We start from the raw sequence: 6,182 nt of genomic DNA, 5'->3' as shown, positions 1-6,182 counted from the left end.
TTATTATTATTATTATTATTATTATTATTATTATTATTATTATAAATAAGAATTCGAGCTTTATTTGTCCAGGTGCGAGTATGTGTAATAATCTGTACCTTTTGCATGTCATAACTACAGTAATACTACAATATTACTACATTTTAATATTTAATTAATACTACAGCAATAGACTAACAGATTGTCTGGTGAGATAGCGAGCAAATTTTTATATACACATCTTTACATACACATATAATTAAAGCAAACATCTGCACTCTCATTTGATTGCTGCAGATATCATCCACAATGTAGTGTATATTTTGCAATGACCTCTATTTGACTTTGGTGCTACACAAGATAAATATATACATATATTTTCCATTCCATCCATCCATCACTCCATTCATTCATTCATTCATTCATTCATTCATTCATTCATTCATTCATTCATTCAGATCAGTGCTGCATCTTTCCAGGGTGAGACATTTACTGAATAATTTACATTCAGAATGTGCGACAGTATAAAAGCTTTATTAACAATTATCAAAAATAAAATCTAAAGAAATACAGCCGAGGACACAAAAACAGTCCTGGGATTCTGACAACACAAGCATGTGGACAAAAGAATAGTTTCCCATTAACGAATGAATTCCAAGTGAAAATGTTTGCTAGTGCTTACAGAAATATAAGAGCATTCCGTTAACCACCCTGTTGGATTTGTACGTTATGTTTATATGAGAGCACTTTGGCTTTCCCTCATCAGCAGTTAGACTGAAATTACAGTTCAGTACCTGCTGTGAAATATCATGTACACTACAGGAGGAAGCTCTGTTTCTGTTAAAGATCTGTAATTGGCTTGAAATAACAATTCATTTCACAGAAATAGGGAAACAGCAAGCCGAATACTTCCAGACAAACACATTAAATAATAAAAGTACTGTTAATATGGCAGTCAATGCTGCAGTGATGGGAAGTTCCAAGTGAGTAAATGCAGCACCATTGGAAAGCTAACGATGTAGCAGTTGACCATAGATCATCATATATTTTAATTGGGGTGTGTGTAGTGTAGCACTCATTAGAGCATTAATTCTCTAATGCAGTCACCAGAGAGATTTGACTATTATAGACATTAATCAAAGATCTTATCTTTTGCATTGTTAATAAACAAAATATATTTCTGCTCTGTTTTCAATCTGCATTTGGCATTCGGTTATTCATGTATTGTACAGAAAGTTGAGGTTACTGCATAGTTTACTTACACAGTAATTTGCTTCCGGGTGTGAAGGAGTGTATAAAGGTGTGTGTGCATTGTGCTCTGCGATGACCTGGCATCCTAGTCACAGTTTATTTCCACATCTCGGTATTCCCAGGATTGATGCCGGATCTACTGCCACCCTGAAAAGAATGCAGCAGTTGATGAAAGTGAGTGAGTGAATGTGAGTAATAAATACTGCTGCAACAGCGAGGAAGGGGCCAAGCACTTTTTTTTTTTTTTTTTTTTTTTTGCCTCACCTCTTAGTGATGGAGAAAGACCACAATTCATATCATAACTCTTCTTCTAGAGGGTTTTTTAGAAGGTCTGATATAATTTTTCTGCAAACTGTAACCACATCATGATCAGACTCTGGTTTTGAACCATTTAGACATTTTCAGTGAGGCATCTGGATTTAAATCTAGACAAAATATCAGTTTTTACGACATTGTCCTCGTCTCACGTACGCTGGTCTGAACGTGCCATTGATTCCTTTCGGCTGACTTTGCTATCAGAATTGTTTGTGTGTAATGAACAAACTGTCCCATGTCTCTATCACTGTGTGAGATTTCAATAAAGCACGTTATTCTACTATTCTAAGGAATTAAACAATGAGACGAAACGTCGTATGTTTACATTAGGATGCCAAAACAACCTATATATTATAATTGCATTGCATTTGGGTAATTAAGACGATCCAAAGGAACAAACAAAAAACATTCTTGCTAAAACTATTTATTAAATGAACCAAACTAGATACCTTATGTATGCCTCTATTTGTGCATTTCCAGTCCAAATGAATAATATGTGCAGACCAAATTTCTAAAAAAAAAAAGTGAATCTACTGATTTGCACCTCAAACACTTTGTTACAAAGGTTTGATTAGACTTCACACCGTATTCAGACTCACTCGGAGACTTCGATCTGTATAGTCGTCCTTGTTAGATTAGAGAAAAAGCCTAGAATCAAAGCCATGGTTTATTATCAGGCAAAACTAATGATGTCTCAAGCCTTCACCTCATTATTATTGAGTCTACAATACAATGTGTGTTTTTACACTGTAAACACTGCATTTTTACACGGTACACACTGTATTTTGTAGCTGTCAAGAATAGTATAGTATCTTTTTTATTCCGCGTTCATCGGTCGTTTTCGCAGCGACGTCGACTTTTATCAACCCAGGCAAAAGCAAAACACAATAAGCAAACCTAAAGACATGTGAGGATTGCTTTGGGGATATAAAAGATCTGCACTTGAGGGGAAAATAAGGTGTACTTGAAAGGAGAATGCTGCCTTTTATACAGACTCACTTAAAAGCTCCTCACTTCTTTAACACCCTCAAAAAAGCGAAGTCATCCGTTGAAAGTTGAACTTTCTCACAATCTCAGTAGTTGTTCATTTTCTCCAAGAAGTTAACAAAATGTCACAGGGCAATAATTTTTGCCCTGTTGCACACCCATATCGCATCACCTATTTTTGTAAGGCAAAAACCGCATCGTAGATGGCTTCAGATATAACACAAGCTTGAATCTGGGGCTTCTTTCTCCAACAATATGCACTTTTCTGCACATCAGGGCAGAAAGTTCACCTCTAATGACTATATTCTGACAGGTCCAGATATATGAACGCTATAGTGTAGCACCATAGTGAGGTTTAATGCGCTGCTCTGCACATATAGAGATATAGTATGCTCATATCCAAGCTGCATAGCTTCATAAATACCTAAACAGATATATATTTATGTATTTCCAGGAAGAAGCATTACTCGTGCTTCTATAAAAACTGAAATTGCCTCTAAGAGAAACTCGGGGGCATCGAGCCGCTTGGACACGGCTACTGGAAATGCCCAGGTGTGCAAGAAATATGAACGCTTGATTTGATGAATACTAATTACTCAAATTTCCCTGCCATGATTTTGGCTAAGCTGAGTCCCAGGTGTGGAAGGACAGGGGAAAAATCAAATAAAAACAAGATAATTTTAAAATCCGATGTCCTTGTCATACAGGTGACTGTAATCAAATACTAATCTATATAATACACCTGGTGCAATTAACCAGAACAATGATGCATAAAGTGAAGATTTTTTTTCAAGCAGTAATGAAAGCAGGAGGTAGATTAGACTCTGAATATGTGCCCTAATTTCTGGACAGTGGCTTCTGCTTGAAAATTTACCACAGAATTAAGTTGGTCATATATTCAGAGTAGAGTCGCATGTGCGTGTTGACTACAATTGCATGTACAGTATCAATTGTGTACGAGTCTGACCTTGACAATATTAGTCTCAATGACCAGCTATCTTCTAGAAAGCACAAAACAATCGTATTTCAAGCCAGAATATTTTTTTTAAGGTATCAACCAATAGAAAAATGGTACTGGTAATAAGTTGTGCTGGATCAAGTGCTATTTTAGGTGGTAAATATTTTGGATAAAATAAAAAAAAAAAACCTGTTCTACAGTCTGTATTTTTGAACCCCTGGTTTTAATATTCAGGGTTATATTCAGACTTGTCTTTAAAAGACTGTGGTTTAGAAATGTCTAATTATGAATAATCTGGCAACCTTTAAAGAAAAGCATAAAGGACATACAAATCATTCTGAATATTAATGACGTATTAAAGTTTTGAATGGGAATCTTGGAAAATCAATTTTTCTGATCTTAACCACCTCAGAGCCGATGACAGATATTTCAGACGTAAAAAACCTAGAACCTGTACATTTTCTAAACTCACTGACCTACTCAACAAATACTTCGATATTTTGATTTTATTCACTTTTACTGTTATTAATTCTATAATTCTTTTTATGACAAGAATCATGTCATATACCATGAATGGTCGAATCGAACCACACTGAGAAGCACTTCACCTCTTCCACTGCATTGTTGGGAATATTATTATAGCTGTGTACAGATTCCATGCTCGCATGTTGTGTTTGTGGATCATAGTTAGAGTACAGTATTGTGAATATCATACAATAGTGAAAAGAACTGGTGACCGACTATAGAAAATATTTGTGCATGAGTATAAATATTTGTTTTTTATTACTAACTCCATCCTTCCATCGGTTTTCTGTAGCACCTACTGTATCCTACACAGGATCACAAGGACACTAGGAGAATGAATACTATCCCATAAGATCCCATCAATGTGGAGGACACACTGGACAGGATGCCAACATATTGAAGTGTTAATAAATCAGGTACAGTAAATCAAATATAGCTGGCTACTTAATAAACAATAACATAAATAAATATATAAACAATAATATAAACAATAAAAATAATATAAACAACTAGCTGTACAGTGCTTAAATACAAAAAAACAGATAAACACTATTAGACTGCACACGTACAATTGTACGATTTTAATTGTCTTAAACATATCTTCTAAATTTAAAGGTAGCAATGGTGTTTATATAGTAACAAACAACAAACCTCATAAATATTTTCTCAACTAATCAAATGCTAACATATTATATTAGTAAAAGTATTGTATTAAAACGTGTATTATATACAGCATGAAAAATAAATTCATAAAGGATAAATACGTACATATTTTATATCCTGACCCATTAAACACCAGTTGCATTATGAGAGAAAGTGTATTTTCTTTTCCTGGCTAAATGAAACCCATTCATCATGGATAAATAATAACAGCATGATTGGAAGAGGACCCACCAGCTTAATGTCCTCATTTGTCCTCTTCATCCTGTAGCTATTCATCTTGGCTCGCTGTGATGTTTTTAGCTAATAAAATTATTTCAAATTCTCCTTTGTGTCCTAATGTACTAGATACAAATTATAATTCAATACTACATCTTCACCTGGGTTTTAGTTACTGGATTTGAACTGAATCATATATTCAGCTGGAATACAGGATACTCAAAATGTAGTAAAATGAGTAATAAAGAATAAGAGGTTAAAGTCCAGGGTCAGTCAAGAGAAGACTGAGTTTGGTTTCTTGACTTCCTGAAATCTGGCACAAAACTCTTTAATGCTCAGCTCTGTGCTTTCATATGTTTCCAGCTCATGGTTCTGAATGCTTCCTGCTCATACAAACATATTATTGAAACTATAAGATGTGTATTAATGTAACACAGCAATTTTGAACAATTTGTGATTTATTTATTTCTTTATTTATTTCAATCTATTTGATTGCTTTATAAGTCCCAGCTGGAAAGCATTTACAAAGGGTAATAAATCTCAGTAGGGTGCGTTCTCTATCTGATTGTTTGTCTGCTAGAACACGACAGATCAAATGGTCCGAAATGCTAAACTAGCTGAGATGAAAAAAAAAAATCTTCTAAAGCTTAAATTAATTTAGTATATGAGTCTAAATATTTAGCTTAGATATTAATAAATCTATCTATCTATCTATCTATCTATCTATCTATCTATCTATCTATCTATCTATCTATCTATCTATCTATCTATCTATCTATCTATCTATCTAATCATTTTCTGTATTGATTATCCTACATATGATCTCACAGAGCCTGGAGACTAGCCCAGGGGACTCATGTTGACGACACACCTTTTAGATGCTTAGTGGTAAAGGTGTTGGATTAATGAGTGCAAAGTTTGCAAAGCTGCCACTGCTGCGCCCTTAAGTAAGGCCCTTAACCTTCAATTGCTCAGTTATATAAAATTTAAAAAAATGTAAGTCGCTCTGGACAAGGTCGTATGCCAAATGCCATAAGAAAAAGACAAACTGGACGAGGTGCCAACCCATCGTTTACGTCTACCAAAGAATAATCTGGCAACCTTGCTGGCTTGAACTACATACACATAATGAGAAAAATCTGAATGAGAAGCTCGAAAAATCCAATGTTTATTAGTCTATAAGTATTTTTATCTAAGGTTAAGTTAGATAAGTTAGATAAGACAAGAAAAACTTTGCATGAAAGCTTTAAAAATCCCACAATTGCAACTTTTCACTCTCTGGGTTTTA

At 34.4% G+C, this 6,182-nt stretch overlaps 1 long non-coding RNA gene across 4 annotated transcripts in view; it reads right to left on the bottom strand.

The window, feature by feature from the left end:
- Positions 1-5,124, bottom strand: part of LOC113658017 — a 13,177-nt gene extending 8,053 nt beyond the window's left edge. For all 4 annotated transcript variants that reach the window (XR_003444291.2, XR_003444299.2, XR_007139453.1 and 1 more), the window contains exons 1-2: positions 4,910-5,124; positions 1,242-1,377 (exon numbers count right to left, since the gene is read on the bottom strand). This is a non-coding gene — a long non-coding RNA (uncharacterized LOC113658017). The remainder of the gene's footprint in view (positions 1-1,241; positions 1,378-4,909) is intronic.
- Between the last annotated feature and the right edge of the window lie 1,058 nt (positions 5,125-6,182).

This window comes from Tachysurus fulvidraco, chromosome 25, assembly GCF_022655615.1.
Source record: "Tachysurus fulvidraco isolate hzauxx_2018 chromosome 25, HZAU_PFXX_2.0, whole genome shotgun sequence".
Taxonomy (NCBI): Eukaryota; Metazoa; Chordata; class Actinopteri; order Siluriformes; family Bagridae; genus Tachysurus; species Tachysurus fulvidraco.
This window is presented reverse-complemented; position numbering and strand designations above follow the sequence as displayed.